Consider the following 17,083-nt stretch of genomic DNA (forward strand, 5'->3'; position numbering starts at 1 on the left):
GCAAAAGAATTAAAAGAAGAAAAAAAAAACAGAAAGAAATACATAAAGTAAAATGTATATCTGGCCTCCTCTATATCATAATATTGTATTGCTGTGGCTGCGGATCAAATATGAATTTATCATCTGGTCGAACTAATGGTCTATAATGTTTTGATAATATTGAAATGAAAGTTGATATTTTGGTAATACAAATACACGACCAAGCTGATGACAAAAAGTGACAAAAAACTTGTAATGATTAAAAACTGATTAATTTATTGTAGAAAAATAAGGAAATTGCTGATGCTGAGTATCTAGGGACAGCCCTCCACTCCCCCAAATCAGCGTAGCGTTGGATATGTAGGGATGGGCTTAAGTCGTATCGATGGCGATATCGATGTGATGAACATGTAGGTATAAAGTAATGTATTAAGGATGAAACCCTGTAATTGGCCACAGAGGATAAACGGATCAATAAATCGGGAAATCCAATATAACTATGTGATTTTGTTAATGGGAATCACACACGGCCATTTAAGTAAAAATTTAATAACTTTGCATGGACATACAATCGATAGCAATGTGTCTGAAAAAAGCGTCTCCCGTACAAGTAAAAAGGTTTCTTGATTGTTTCACTCCCGTATCATATGCGTACAAGAAGTCAAAAACCATCAACCCACACACACACCAGCAGTCAAACATCTGCTCTTGATACTAACAGACCCACACACCTTTCTCACTCTTACATAACCTACACCATTTACCTACCCAGACCTCCACACCTTACTTCTCTTACAGAGCCATACGTCTTCACATCGACAGAACCAACAAATCCTTCTCCCTCGTACATTACTAACACCCTCCCATACACCAAAAGAGCCCAACACCCTTCTCCCTCGTACAGAGCCACTCATATCCAACACCCTTCTCTCGCCATCCTTCTCTCTCTTACAGAGCCACACATAACCAACACCATTCTCTCACCACCCGTCTCCCTCGTACAGAGCCACTCATATCCAACACCCTTCTCTCGCCATCCTTCTCTCTCTTACAGAGCCACACATATCCAACACCCTTCTCTCTCTCATAGAGCCACACATATCCAACAACCTTCTCTCACCACCCGTCTCCCTCGTACAGAGCCACACATATCCAACACCCTTCTCTCGCCATCCTTCTCTCTCTTACAGAGCCACACATTATCATGCACCATTCTCTCACCACCATTCTCACATTCTCCTCACACTGACAGACCCCCACAAATTCTCCCTCGTACATAACTCACACCAACAGACCCTCACTTCCGTCTCCCTCGTATATAACTCACACTGACAGACCCTCACATCCGTCTCCCTCGTATATAACTCACACCGACAGACCCTCACTTCCGTCTCCCTCGTACATAACTCACACCGACAGACCCTCACTTCCGTCTCCCTCGTTCATAACTCACACTGACAGACCCTCACATCCGTCTCCCTCGTATATAACTCACACCGACAGACCCTCACATCCGTCTCCCTCGTATATAACTCACACCGACAGACCCTCACATCCGTCTCCCTCGTATATAACTCACACCGACAGACCCTCACATCCGTCTCCCTCGTATATAACTCACACCGACAGACCCTCACATCCGTCTCCCTCGTATATAACTCACACCGACAGACCCTCACATCCGTCTCCCTCGTATATAACTCACACCGACAGACCCTCACTTCCGTCTCCCTCGTACATAACTCACACCGACAGACCCTCACATCCGTCTCCCTCGTATATAACTCACACTGACAGACCCTCACATCCGTCTCCCTCGTACATAACTCACACCGACAGACCCTCACTTCCGTCTCCCTCGTACATAACTCACACCGACAGACCCTCACTTCCGTCTCCCTCGTATATAACTCACACCGACAGACCCTCACATCCGTCTCCCTCGTACATAACTCACACCGACAGACCCTCACATCCGTCTCCCTCGTATATAACTCACACTGACAGACCCTCACTTCCGTCTCCCTCGTACATAACTTACAACCTTTTCTCACTTACATATCCCGTACTGTTCCCCTGTCCTCTTACCTTTATTGAGATACTACTAACTCACGCCAGAGAAACCATATGACCACTTCAGAATGATTAACGTTTAGAATGATATAAATGCTAACTGCTTATATGCCAAGGACTTTCTAATAGTTGTTTAATACCCTCGATCCTGGAGATACACTCCACATTGTTTATGTAAAACCCGCGAGTCTTAACGGTGGTCTGGGATGGTAGACAGCAGGAGACCTCACGCGTTACAAAGAAATATTAATTTTCCGCATTCAAATAATTTTGTTATGTTGTTATGCCTGATTTATGCCATAGTGTGTCTGATTGGTTTAAAACATCACATGACCGGGACACAAAACAGCTCTGAGCAAAGCGTCTCCGAAGTGAACAAAATGTATCCCCGGCATCCCACAATTGAGACTCATATTCGTTTAATGCACATTACGTTTGGGCCATTCCCGAACTGTTTATGGAGTATTACGAACGTTTTAGGGTGAAATCCCACTCTATAGATGATATATTTATTAGTCTAGTATTTTACGGCCCATTAACGATCTTATACAGAAATTCAGAACAACAAGTGGCGGTGTAAATGTGTAGAAAGGATTTGGAAATCTTCCAACATTTCAAAAAATGGCTTACTATATTCACTCGCTTCAAATCACATTTCATGTGCAAGCTAATCCCCTTTGAAGAGCTCTTCTCCGTCAAATGACAAAACTTTAAGAGAAACTATGAAAAGGCAAGAGCAACTTAATCCATCGTTAAAAGAAACCCATTACCTTACATATACTTGTTTCAAATTGTTTGTCCAAATAAAGACTTCTGACGTTTCCTTTACCCTTGTTAAGTTTTTGCCTCGTGCCTTTTTTCAATTTGATGTAGATTTAACATATGTGCTTGTCAACAAAGGCGGAACAGTTATATTTTGTTTTCTTATTTTTTTAAAAATATTTTTTGTATATAATTTTTTGGGTTTTTGTTGTTGTTGTTGTTGTTGTTGTTGTTGTTGTTGTTGTTGTATTTTTTTAATTATACAATTTTCATCAGAACTCTACCTAAAGAGCTACTTCTCACTACTAATCTATAAATGAACGGACATATTTTTCAGCTGATAGACTGTCTCCTTAGTATTTTCTGTCATGATATCCATCCTCCGTCGATCTAACGGATGTGTTGTTCTGTAGGAGCCAATGGTCTTTATTACTTACATGTGTTATTGACGAGATGGGGAGGACACCATCTAACACTAGATAAAACACGGAGACGAGTTTCTGATTCCAATTCAAAAATACGATAGATTCTAAGCCGATCGTCATTAACTACACTGCGTCTACTATCCCTAAAGGAAGGGACACACAGACCTGAGAATTTGTTACAGTCGACGTGTATTTGTAGCTTCCCTAGAGCGTAGAGCACATTTTACAAATTAAACAAATTCTTAGGTCACTGTGGAAACGGCGCTATAATTCGCTATCTGGTAATTTCAAAGATTTGTATGCATATCCTCATCGTAGTTAGTATGTTGTCGTGAAATAAGAAAGGAAAACGGATCGTGCAACTCGTGTAACTTTAAACCAGCTGATATTCTAGATCCCAGGGATCAGGTATGTACCTTTTTAACCAATATATTGCCCCCAACCTGCTACAATCCCATTGCACATGTCGACCGTAGAATGTAACTAAACGTAGGTCCCCCGTAGTGTCTTACGTATCAAATGTCCTAGAGGACGCTGAAAGGGATCCTAGTTGATATGCTACCCCTATTACTACAGTTGGGAGCTTTGATGCTTTTTCTCTGACATCAACTCATTCTTAACGCGACATTTCTCCCTACAATGTCCTATTATGAGGCATTAAACACCTAACAAATTATTATTTCTCAATGAACCGTGTCCTTGTCTCAACATTCTGCTCGAAATCACATAAATTCCAACCCATTATCACTTTTTTATAACACCTTAAATTACTTTACTTATTGAAGCTCCTAAACAGTACCTGCAACCTCGTGCCTCATGTTCCGCTAATTGTTTTCATATTTCGCCAGTATGAGAAACAAGGAAGTGAGTGTAGGACTGAATCATCAATGCCGGAACATGATTAAAACCATCAACATAAATATTTGTAGTTGTTCTTTTAAATAATTTACATATTTGTATTTCTATTTATAGTACAGAGTACACAGCCTATGCAGCATCAGCAGCATCACATCAGCACATGGAAAGGATCGATATTATACTGGTTCAATCAAACAGAATTTAATGCATGAATATCATGAACTAAATCTTTTATTTACAGTGAATTAATAGCGAATAATGTCATACAACTAGTTCTACCACTGTGATACTAAATTGATAGTCATACAATTAGTCCTACCTACAACTAGTCCTACCGCTATGATACTAAAAGGTGTAGGTTGTTCCACACTTGACTCGTGCTCTTGATACATGTTATGAATACAGAGACTTAATTGACTCATGAAAACAGCCTTTGATACTCACACGGTCAATTTTGCGCCGTAAAAGCCCCATGTTTACAGTTTCAAAGGTCTCTATTTATTTGTGACCGATTGATCGAGACAGGTCTACAAATCCCGAAAGAGATATATGACAGATGAGTTTTCAGTCACAAACTGGGCAGCAATTAGTCATTGTATTGTCCATTCAAGACAACTTATCACACACCCTGCTCCGTCGGCCTTGGCAAACGACATGCCTTTCATGTAGTATTTCCGTTTCCTCTAATACTTATTTACTGTGCATGTACATGCAACATGATAGCGCGTCCTGTGTGGAAAGTAAGGCAACCAAACAGGGTTCTTGATAAGGATATTTACGTAATGTAAAATGAATGAATATGTCAGATAATTTCTGTGGCTGGAATCAAAGTTATGAACTCGTCTACACGAAAATTGTTAAATTGACCAGTAAGCAACAAGTAGATACTTCATTATTATTGAAATTCTGAAGATACCTACATGACGTTTCGATTTCGTTATAATTCAAAGAATAAACATTGCATGGTGTAAATATCTATATATTCAAACGTATTTGCTGCTATGACTGACGTTTAACTTTTTTTAAATTGAGTCCCAATTTTGTTTCCAAAAATAATTGACACAATTATTAACATTTTTGAATTGAGTCCCAAATAGTTTACACAATTAAATCGATACAATTATATGATGACGTTCCAGCGTGATTAAATAAATGTACAGGGATGAAAATGTGATTGTATGGTTTTTAGTTTGAACATATTTTATTGTCTATGACAAACGGCACTAATTATTGGCCTACATTAAATGATTTTCCATATATTTCACTGTATGGTGATGGTGTGAGGTGCTTACAGATTCTTCCTGTTAGGACTAATACCAACAAGATGGGCAATATAATACGCTGCAGCTCCGCCCTACATTTGTAAATGAGTGACAGGCCCCCTATTGACCAGATCCGGATGTTTATCAATAGCAAGAAGTCTAGTAATAGAAGCCGACCTCCAATCAACATACCAGTACCATCCCATCATTTAAACAGAGGTGAAACTTTAACAACAACACCTGAGACTGCCCAGTATCGGAACCTTAATGGTTTGTGTACGGTCTTGTATAACTAACAGGATCAACTCACACGGCCCGGTTTTCTGTTAAATACTCCTCAACTGTTGTAACAGCTCGTGACTCCCAAATGTCGTCCAACGGATCTCTCCGCGCCGGAGAAAACAATTTACCAACTTGACCTCGGCCCTTCTCGGCTCGTTCTGACACAAAGATGAATTTTCATTGTACTTTTGTCTTACTATTATCCTTGGAGGGATTTCAAAGGATGAATTAATCTATTTACCTGAAGTAACTGAACCATAAACATTATGAGAAATCCTTTTGATTCAGTAAGCACAACGTTTGGATTCTGCGATATACAGTCATTTAATTTTGTCAAATTCTATCTGGAAAAAAAATCAAGAATCACACCATCACACCATCAATCTGACAGTTGTTCGAATTCAGTAACCGTCATTTTAACATCCATATGGATATGTTACAATTCAAATTTCTAATTAAACAAAGAGTTATCTTGTGTTTTAGTAAATAGTCGGAGAACAATAAATCCTGATTTGAACAGACATAAAGAACATGCTGTAGCCATGTTCAGCTTTTTACATGATATTTTCACATGCTAACAATTAAATACAGCACCAAATATAAATATAATATACAGAATGTGGGGGTGGGGGGGGGGGGGGGGGGGGGGGGGGGGCTCATAGAGCCAACTGCTTTATATGTATTTTACCTTAATTCGAATAGAAGAATATAATTTTCATCATTACGTATTCGTCATGAAATTTCATTTTAATCATAGTATCAAAACAACGTCGTACTTTCAACAAGTAAAATTGGAATAAATCTAAAGTTAGCTTTCAGTAAGAATAGCTTAAACCAATGGCAAACACTTTACTTACTACGAATTCGACCAGAAAGAAAAAGTTTGTGACTTTGTACGAATTAAACAACAGAGAAAACGTTTGACTTAGTTAAGCATGAAACAACAGAGAAAAGTTTGACTCAGTACGAATTAAACAACGGAGAAAAGTTTGACTTAGTACGAATTAAACAACAGAGAAAAGTTTGACTTCGTACGAATTAAACAACAGAGAAAAGTTTGACTCAGTACGAATTAAACAACAGAGAAAAGTTTGACTTTGTACGAATTAAACAACAGAGAAAAGTTTGACTCAGTACGAATTAAACAACAGAGAAAAGTTTGACTTCGTACGAATTAAACAATAGAGAAATGTTTGACTTTGTACGAATTAAACAACAGAGGAAAAGTTTGACTTTGTACGAATTAAACAACAGAAGGAAAGCATGACTTTGTACGAATTAAACAACAGAAGGAATATGTTTAATAGTTTGATATAAAGCAAACAATAGGTCAAAGACTATTTGTAGGTTGAATTGAGCTTGAAGTTCCAGATGATTGAACTATAATGAAGCCCTTACGTTTAATACCCTTGAACTAAGCAGGTAGTGTCACAGTTCTACAAGTATCTCTAGGGGTTTTGTAAACAACACACGGAAACATACACCGGGTTAAGAAATCTCATGATGACCCGAGATAAACAAGCTAATTGTGGAGAAAGCTGGTGATGCTTTAGAATGTTTATATAATAACAGCGAAGTTACCGTTAAACCTCAAACAAAATGAAAACAATGTTTTTATAACCTATCATTTGTTTTATAGACACGATACTGAAAGTTGTTTGAAAATTTGTAGGCGTCTACATTCTCTTTGAAATTGGAGGATTTCAGTCCAAGCGGGGAGATAGATCAGTAACGATTTACTAGTATAAAAACATAAGAATGCGTGACGTAACAGTTCCAGGAGGGAGCCTCGAGATTTTATATTTCATCTTTTAACGAGGTTACCAAGTCCTAAATATCCTTACTAAACTTCACACTTGATCACACCTTGAGAATATGGGATGCGCTCTCCTTACATTAACATTAGCACAAACTCTGAAGCCTCTGACGTTATATACTGGGAAGTGACGCCAGCACCCCAGCAATACATTCTGAAAGGTATGGATTAGACTTAGTCTCGATTGAGTCCAGCTTAATCTGAAACTGGCTCTAGTTGGTCCCATTGGTAGTTGTTCCATCTACACAGAAACGGTTGATGTAACTGTTTCTAGCATGTGGTAAATATATATATCATGAATTTATATGCGCTTTCGATTGCTGTCAGAGTTCGCTTCCCTAGTCAGAGCGACATTTACGGTAGGATGTGAGTAAGTTCGAAGGGGGCAGCTGTCGGTATACTGAATCAATACTTGACCGAATTATAGCGATCCCCAAACCTCAAATTAGATTTTATACGTATCAACAACACTACGTTGTGGGGTCAGAATCAACAACACAGATACGTAATGGGGCCAGAATCAACAGCACAGATACGTAGTGGGGTCAGAATCAACAACACAGATACATAGTGGGGTCAGAATCAACAGCACAGATACGTAGTGGGGTCAGAATCAACAACACAGATACGTAGTGGGGTCAGAATCAACAACACAGATACGTAATGGGGCCAGAATCAACAACACAGATACGTAGTGGGGTCAGAATCAACAACACAGATACGTAGTGGGGTCAGAATCAACAACACAGATACGTAGTGGGGTCAGAATCAACAACACAGATATGTAGTGGGGTCAGAATCAACAACACGGATACGTAGTGAGGTCAGAATCAACAATACAGATACGTAGTGGGGTCAGAATCAACAACACTACGTTGTGGGGTCAGAATCAACAATACAGATATGTAGTGGGGTCAGAATCAACAACACAGATATGTAGTGGGGTCAGAATCAACAATACAGATACGTAGTGGGGTCAGAATCAACAATATAGATACGTAGTGGGGTCAGAATCAACAACACGGATGCCTAGTGGGGTCAGAATCAACAACACGGATGCCTAGTGGGGTCACACACGATGTTCGATATTCACGTGAAAAATATAAATCCATTTTTCAGGAAATTATTCCAAGTTGAATAAATGGTAACAGCGTGTTGTGATCTCTGTCATTATCATAATTAAGGAGATATTGATGGTTGTTTTCCGCAAATTCATTGTTATAGTACCCATAATAATCAATCACTGATTCACAGCCTTCAAAAACTACATTTCTCGCTTAATCTTCAAAGCAAATGAATTTTTCATACGTTTTTTATTGCACATTAAATTGTTTTATCAGACGATGTTTCGTTAGGAAATATCCAGGTCCGCCGTGTTTAATGACCACACATTCGAAACATTAAACAGATGCATTACAATCAATCAATAAAACTATTCATCAATTCATTACTTTCAAATTCATTTTTATTGCTTGTCAATTCTGCAATTGATGCAAAATAACAATAGTGTTGGACAATGTCGTAGAGTTAATCTAGAATGTATTTCTAAAACACGAATCACGGACAGACGGATGGGCTTTTCATTAGCAACCACGTGATTATCTTAACCAATCAAAGAAATGATTTTGATTATATTGATCGTATCATATTATTTTGATGACGTCATTGTAAAGACGATGTGACCCATAAAAAAATATATATCATCTGTTGTTCTGAGCCTATCCAAAACATTTACATCACTCCAACACATCATTCCATGAATCATATAATAAAATCAAATTCGTCTTAAGCTATATATATTGTACACTAGTAGGTATAACACACCTCGGTATATTGTACACTAGTAGGTATAACAAACCTCGGTATATTATACACTAGTAGGTATAACACACCTCGGTATATTGTACACTAGTAGGTATAACACACCTCGGTATATTATACACTAGTAAGTATAACACACCTCGGTATATTGTACACTAGTAGGTATAACACACCTCGGTATATTGTACACTAGTAGGTATAACACACCTCGGTATATCGTACACTAGTAGGTATAACACACCTCGGTATATTGTACACTAGTAGGTATAACACACCTCGGTATATTGTACTATAGCAGGTATAACACACCTCGGTATATTGTACACTAGTAGGTATAACACACCTCGGTATATTGTACACTAGTAGGTATAACACACCTCGGTATATCGTACACTAGTAGGTATAACACAACTCGGTATATCGTACACTAGTAGGTATAACACACCTCGGTATATTGTACACTAGTAGTATATAACACACCTCGGTATATTGTACACTAGTAGGTATAACACACCTCGGTATATTGTACAATAGTAGGTATAACACACCTCGGTATATCGTACACTAGTAGGTATAACACACCTCGGTATATCGTACACTAGTAGGTATAACACACCTCGGTATATTGTACACTAGTAGGTATAACACACCTCGGTATATTGTACACTAGTAGGTATAACACACCTCGGTATATTGTACACTAGTAGGTATAACACACCTCGGTATATTGTACACTAGTAGGTATAACACACCTCGGTATATCGTACACTAGTAGGTATAACACACCTCGGTATATCGTACACTAGTAGATATAGCACACCTTGGTATATCGTACACTAGTAGGTATAACACACCTCGGTATATTGTACACTAGTAGGTATAACACACCTCGGTATATTGTACACTAGTAGGTATAACACACCTCGGTATATCGTACACTAGTAGGTATAACACACCTCGGTATATCGTACACTAGTAGGTATAACACACCTCGGTATATTGTACACTAGTAGGTATAACACACCTCGGTATATTGTACACTAGTAGGTATAACACACCTCGGTATATTGTACACTAGTAGGTATAACACACCTCGGTATATTGTACACTTGTTGGTATAACGCACCTCGGTATATTGTACACTAGTAGATATAACACCTCAGTATATTGTACACTAGTAGATATAACACACCTCGGTATATTGTACACTAGTAGGTATAACACACCTCGGTATATTGTACACTAGTAGGTATAACACACCTCGGTATATTGTACACTAGTAGGTATAACACACCTCGGTATATTGTACACTAGTAGGTATAACACACCTCGGTATATTGTACACTAGTAGGTATATCACACCTCGGTATATTGTACACTAGTAGGTATAACACACCTCGGTATATTGTACACTAGTAGGCATAACACACCTCGGTATATTGTACACTAGTAGTAGGTATAACACAACTCGGTATATTGTACACTAGTAGATATAACACACCTCGGTATATTGTACACTAGTAGATATAACACACCTCGGTATATTGTACACCAGTAGGTATAACACACCTCGGTATATCGTACACTAGTAGGTATAACACACCTCGGTATATTGTACACTAGTAGGTATAACGCGCCTCGGTATAGTGTACACTTGTAGGTATAACACACCTCGGTATATTGTACACTAGTAGGTATAACACACCTCGGTATATTGTACACTAGTAGGTATAAAACACACCTCGGTATATTGTACACTAGTAGGAATAACACACCTCGGTATATTGTACACTAGTAGGTATTACACACCTCGGTATATTGCACACTAGTAGGTATAACACACCTCGGTATATTGTCCACTAGTAGGTATAACACACCTCGGTATATTGTACACTAATAGGTATAACACACCTCGGTATATTGTACACTAGTAGTTATAACACACCTCGGTATATTGTACACTAGTAGGTATAACACACCTCGGTATATTGTACACTAGTAGGTATAACACACCTCGGTATATTGTACACTAGTAGGAATAAAACACACCTCGGTATATTATACACTAGTAGGTAGAACACACCTCCGTATATTGTACACTAGTAGGTATAACACACCTCGGTATATCGTACACTAGTAGATATAACACACTTCGGTATATTGTACACTAGTAGGTATAACACACCTCGGTATATTGTACACTTGTAGGTATAACACACCTCGGTATATTGTACACTAGAAGGTATAACACCTCGGTATATTGTACACTAGTAGGTATAACACACCTCGGTATATTGTACACTAGTAGGTATAACACACCTCGGTATATTGTACACTAGTAGGTATAACACACCTCGGTATATTGTACACTAGTAGGTATAACACACCTCGGTATATTGTACACTAGTAGGTATAACACATCTTGGTATATCGTATACTAGTAGGTATAACACACCTTGGTATATTGTACACTAGTAGGTATAACACATCTCGGTATAGTACACTAGTAGGTATAACACACCTCGGTATATTGTACACTAGTAGGTATAACACGCCTCGGTATATTGTACACCAGTAGATATAACACACCTCGGTATATTGTACACTTGTAGGTATAACACACCTCGGTATATTGTACACTAGAAGGTATAACACCTCGGTATATTGTACACTAGTAGTAGGTATAACACACCTCGGTATATTGTACACTAGTAGGTATAATATACCTCGGTATATCGTACACTAGTAGGTATAACACACCTCGGTATATCGTACACTAGTAGGTATAACACACCTCGGTATATTGTACACTAGTAGGTATAACACACCTCGGTATATTGTACACTAGTAGGTATAACACACCTCGGTATATTGTACACTAGTAGGTATAACACACCTCGGTATATTGTACACTAGTAGGTTTAACACACCTCGGTATATTGTACACTAGTAGGTATAACACACCTCGGTATATTGTACACTAGTAGGTATAACACGCCTCGGTATATTGTACACCAGTAGATATAACACACCTCGGTATATTGTACACTAGTAGGTATAACACACCTCGGTATATTGTACACTAGTAGGTATAACACACCTCGGTATATCGTATACTAGTAGGTATAACACACCTCGGTATATTGTACACTTGTAGGTATAACACACCTCGGTATATTGTACACTAGTAGGTATAACACACCTCGGTATATTGTACACTAGTAGGTATAACACACCTCGGTATATTGTACACTAGTAGGTTTAACACACCTCGGTATAGTACACTAGTAGGTATAACACACCTCGGTATATTGTACACTAGTAGGTATAACAAACCTCGGTATATTGTACACTAGTAGGTATAACACACCTCGGTATATTGTACACTAGTAGGTATAACACACCTCGGTATATTGTACACTAGTAGGTATAACACACCTCGGTATATTGTACACTAGTAGGTATAACACACCTCGGTATATTGTACACTAGTAGGTTTAACACACCTCGGTATAGTACACTAGTAGGTATAACACACCTCGGTATATTGTACACTAGTAGATATAACACACCTCGGTATATCGTACACTAGTAGGTATAACACACCTCGGTATATTGTACACTAGTAGGTATAACACACCTCGGTATAGTACACTAGTAGCCTGAAACGTTTTGCGTTTTCATTTCCAGTTCTGACGATTTACTAATTAATTGACGTGACGCTATCGTAATTGATGGGGACGTTGGATATCTGAAGGCGATCAAATATGTCCGATTTGCCGAAGGGATTAGTTACATGTCATGATATCCCATTTTCTTTGAGTTTTTTGGGGGAGATTGATGAAGTTGGAGATTGCCTGGAAACTTGCTAGAGTGTGTGTCCAATCCCTTTGATTGTTATTAATCAATAAAACATGTTTAAGTGACTGATGAAATTCATTCCCAGTTGTAGAGTGATCGCCGAAGGCAGAGTCACACGATAGCTGCTGGACTTTTGTCATACATCACTTACAACATGCCAGTTCATAATCTTTTATTATTTTCGATTGTTTCTGGATCTGCTCGTTAGGCCTATATGCAAACTGATTTATATATACAGATCGGAATACCCGCGGCTTTTTGTCTAGGTCCACCATACATCATACTACACAGACTGTACTTGCTGGAATAAATCTGTCGCGTGTTTTCCCCACAGTTGTTGAGTTTGTATTTGAGTAGAAACATTATCTGAAATTATATTATAATTGTGTGTCATTTGGCACAAAGACCTGCATGCTTTGGTTTTGGTTTGTTTTTGTTTAACGTCCTATTAACAGCCAGGGTCATTTAAGGACGTGCCAGGTTTTGGAGGTGGAGGAAAGCCGGAGTACCCGGAGAAAAACCACCGGCCTACGGTCAGTACCTGGCAACTGCCCCACGTAGGTTTCGAACTCGCAACCCAGTGGTGGAGGGATAGTGTTAAAGTTTCGGGACACCTTAACCACTCGGCCACCGCGGCCCCTACCTGCATGCGGCGGTCTGTAGAAATATACATATCACAACTTAACATGCCCGTGTTGTTGATAAAAGTTCGTGATAATTATGACCATTTTTAAATGCTGTCCGCCTGTACTAAATGCATGCCTGGTCGGTATCTGACAGGTCCTCTCAGTAGGAAGTACAGGGAATGTATATTTCAACTATGACTTTCACTTTGTATATAAAACAGACGCACCCCTGTTTATTTCTAATTCCAGTAGGTAGGAGATGAATCGTCAACCTGTTGCACGCCGCCTTCCGCGCCACAAGTACCGAACATTCACTAACATTTCATATGGACCACTTACGCTGCAGGACGCAGTAAGCACGTGCATATTTATTTTCATTACACGTTTATTTTGATCAACAAACTTTTTTCTTTTTAATTACGGATCCTCTACAACTTCAGCACTAAGCTAAAAGCTCAGGACGTGATAAGTTTCCAAAAGTAAGACACGGCGTGTTTTAAAAGCTCTCGATGTCTTCGTCTAACTCAAAATTTATGTAGAAATTGCCTTTTAAACTTATTATGATCAATCGTAACCAATACTTAGAATATCATGAAAAAATGAAATCAGTTCCGATTCCAACTTTAAGCAGTGTCCGTGTGGCTAACATTCCTTGAGTTGAAATGTGCGAGATTTTAATATAATCACAAGTAGATACTGTAAACTGTCAGTAAATTACCGTCAGTAAAATTCTAACATATAACATGAAATAGCAAAACTTGTCAGTAGTCTTACCTGACCAAGCGAGTCCTCCTATTGATATAGTCCCGAATTCCCAAACAGGACCACAATAGCCCGTTCATTTTGTTTACATCACACATAAACTGCATGAAAAGTTTCACACCACCATTAGCAAATGATATTCCATAATTGACCTTTTCACAAAAACCAAACACAATTTTCTGAACGGAATATCGCGGTAAAAAGCCCAGCGATCAGTACGTGTTCGCTGTGTGTAGAAGTAGTCCGCACGGCTCTTACTCCGTGTCAATAAGAAAGCATCACGAGCATGCCGCTTACCCTGTTCAGCAGTAGGAGGCCTAGGTGTCAGAGGTCAGCCGTGCACGTACCCGGGTTAATAATAGAAATCAGATCCGTGCACGTACTCTGGTACACAGAAGAGGTCAGAAGTCAGCCGTGTATGAACCCCGGACAGAAGTAGATGTCAGAGGTCCGCGCATAAATGCTGAAACCCGTAAAGGTCTTAGGTCAGCAGTGCACGCAATAGAAGGTAGGGATGAGCCGTGCATATTCCCCGGACAACAGAGGTTAGAGGTCAGCTGTGTACGTATGCCGGACAACAATAAAAGGTCAGCTGTTCACGTACCCCAGAAAACAGATGTCAGAGGTTATTACACAAACCTCGGAAAACTGTAAAAGTGTGAGGTCAGAACTGCATGTAGTAGGAGGAAGAGGTGAGCCACGCATCTACACCCGACGATAGGGGTCAGAGGTCAGCTGTTCACTTACCCCAGAAAACAGTAGACAAATCACAGTACACAAATCCCAGACAACCGTTAATGTCCTAGTTCAACAGTGCACGTACATGTGTGTACACCTGACATAAAAACACGTCAAAGGTCAACCGTGTATGACCCTGGGCAACAGCAGATGTCGGTTTTGCACAGCAGAAGTCTTAGGCCACGTACCATGGACAATAGAAGATGAAGAAGATCAGCCGTGCACGTACCCAGGACATCAGAAGACGACAAATGTCAGTCATACACGTACCCAGGACATCAGTAGACGTCAAATGTCAGTCATGCACGTACCCAGGATATCAGTAGACGTCAAATGTCAGTCATGCACGTACCCAGGACATCAGTAGACGACAAATGTCAGTCATGCAAGTATACCGGACACCAGTAAACGTCAAATGTCAGTCATACACGTACCCAGGACATCATTAGACGTCAAATGTCAGTCATGCACGTATACAGGACATCAGTAGACGTCAAATGTCAGTCATGCACGTATACCGGACATCAGTAGACGTCAAATGTCAGTCATGCACGTATACCGGACATCAGTAGACGACAAATGTCAGTCATGCAAGTATACCGGACATCAGTAAACGTCAAATGTCAGTCATACACGTACCCAGGACATCAGTAGACGTCAAATGTCAGTCATGCACGTATACCGGACATCAGTAGACGACAAATGCCAGTCATGCACGTAACCAGGACATCAGTAGACGACAAATGTCAGTCATGCAAGTATACCGGACATCAGTAGACGACAAATGTCAGTCATGCACGTATACCGGACATCAGTAGACGACAAATGTCAGTCATGCACGTATACCGGACATCAGTAGACGACAAATGTCAGTCATGCAAGTATACCGGACATCAGTAGACGACAAATGTCAGTCATGCACGTACCCAGGACATCAGTAGACGTCAAATGTCAGTCATGCACGTACCCAGGACATCAGTAGACGTCAAATGTCAGTCATGCAAGTATACCGGACATCAGTAGACGACAAAACTCAGCTCTGACAACAGTAGTTGTCGGAGGTCAGCCGTACAAGATCAGCCGTGCACGTGCCCTGGATAACAGTATATAGGTCAGAGGCCAATTGTGTACGTACCCTGGACAGAAGTAGATGTGGGTTGGACTCAGGGAAAAGACAGGACAGAGGTCATCCGTGCACTGTACCCCGGACATAAGAAATAAAGGGTCGACAGTTCACATACCCCGGACAAACAAGGGACGTCAATGGAAAAGAGAAAATATCCAAATTTTACAATGTTCTACATATTGAAAGTAAGACCTACAATGTACTTCGATGTCCTAACTCTAGCCAATGTATTTAACTACAATACCGGAGACATCAAACTTACCTGAAATCAAGGTAATACATGTAACACTCGAAACATATAAAAGTGTATCTAAGATATGGTTCACACAGACCTATATAAGTAGGCAAAACAGCTGTCCTAATAACAGTCTAACCCGATATCTGGGCAGACATTTTGAAAGACCAATTACGTTTCTTATCAAGCAATAAAAGTATATATATAGTGGATCGTGGAGTTTCTAATGAAAATGTGGTTTAGACTTTATTTACCAGCTTGTTATGGATTAGACGCTTTACGTCAACTTAATTCATAAACTCGTCATAAATAGTCATTCCGTTCTTGATTTACCAACTGGTACTTGGTAATATATACACCCCAGGTTAGGAGTACGCCATTACTGGGATGAACTATCACCCTATCGGTGAAGTTGTTGATAAGTTGATAACACTTTGGCTTGGTCAGATATATATCT

General features: G+C 39.5%; 1 protein-coding gene across 1 annotated transcript in view; it reads right to left on the minus strand.

Annotated features, from left to right (window-relative positions):
- LOC117329462 (FMRFamide receptor-like) overlaps positions 1 to 15,222 on the minus strand; it is a 48,211-nt gene extending 32,989 nt beyond the window's left edge. Inside the window, exon 1 of the mRNA XM_033887413.1 lies at positions 14,540 to 15,222. The gene's annotated coding sequence lies outside the window, so the exon portion shown is untranslated. The remainder of the gene's footprint in view (positions 1 to 14,539) is intronic.
- Positions 15,223 to 17,083: the final 1,861 nt, after the last annotated feature.

This window comes from Pecten maximus, chromosome 6, assembly GCF_902652985.1.
Source record: "Pecten maximus chromosome 6, xPecMax1.1, whole genome shotgun sequence".
Classification (NCBI taxonomy): domain Eukaryota; kingdom Metazoa; phylum Mollusca; class Bivalvia; order Pectinida; family Pectinidae; genus Pecten; species Pecten maximus.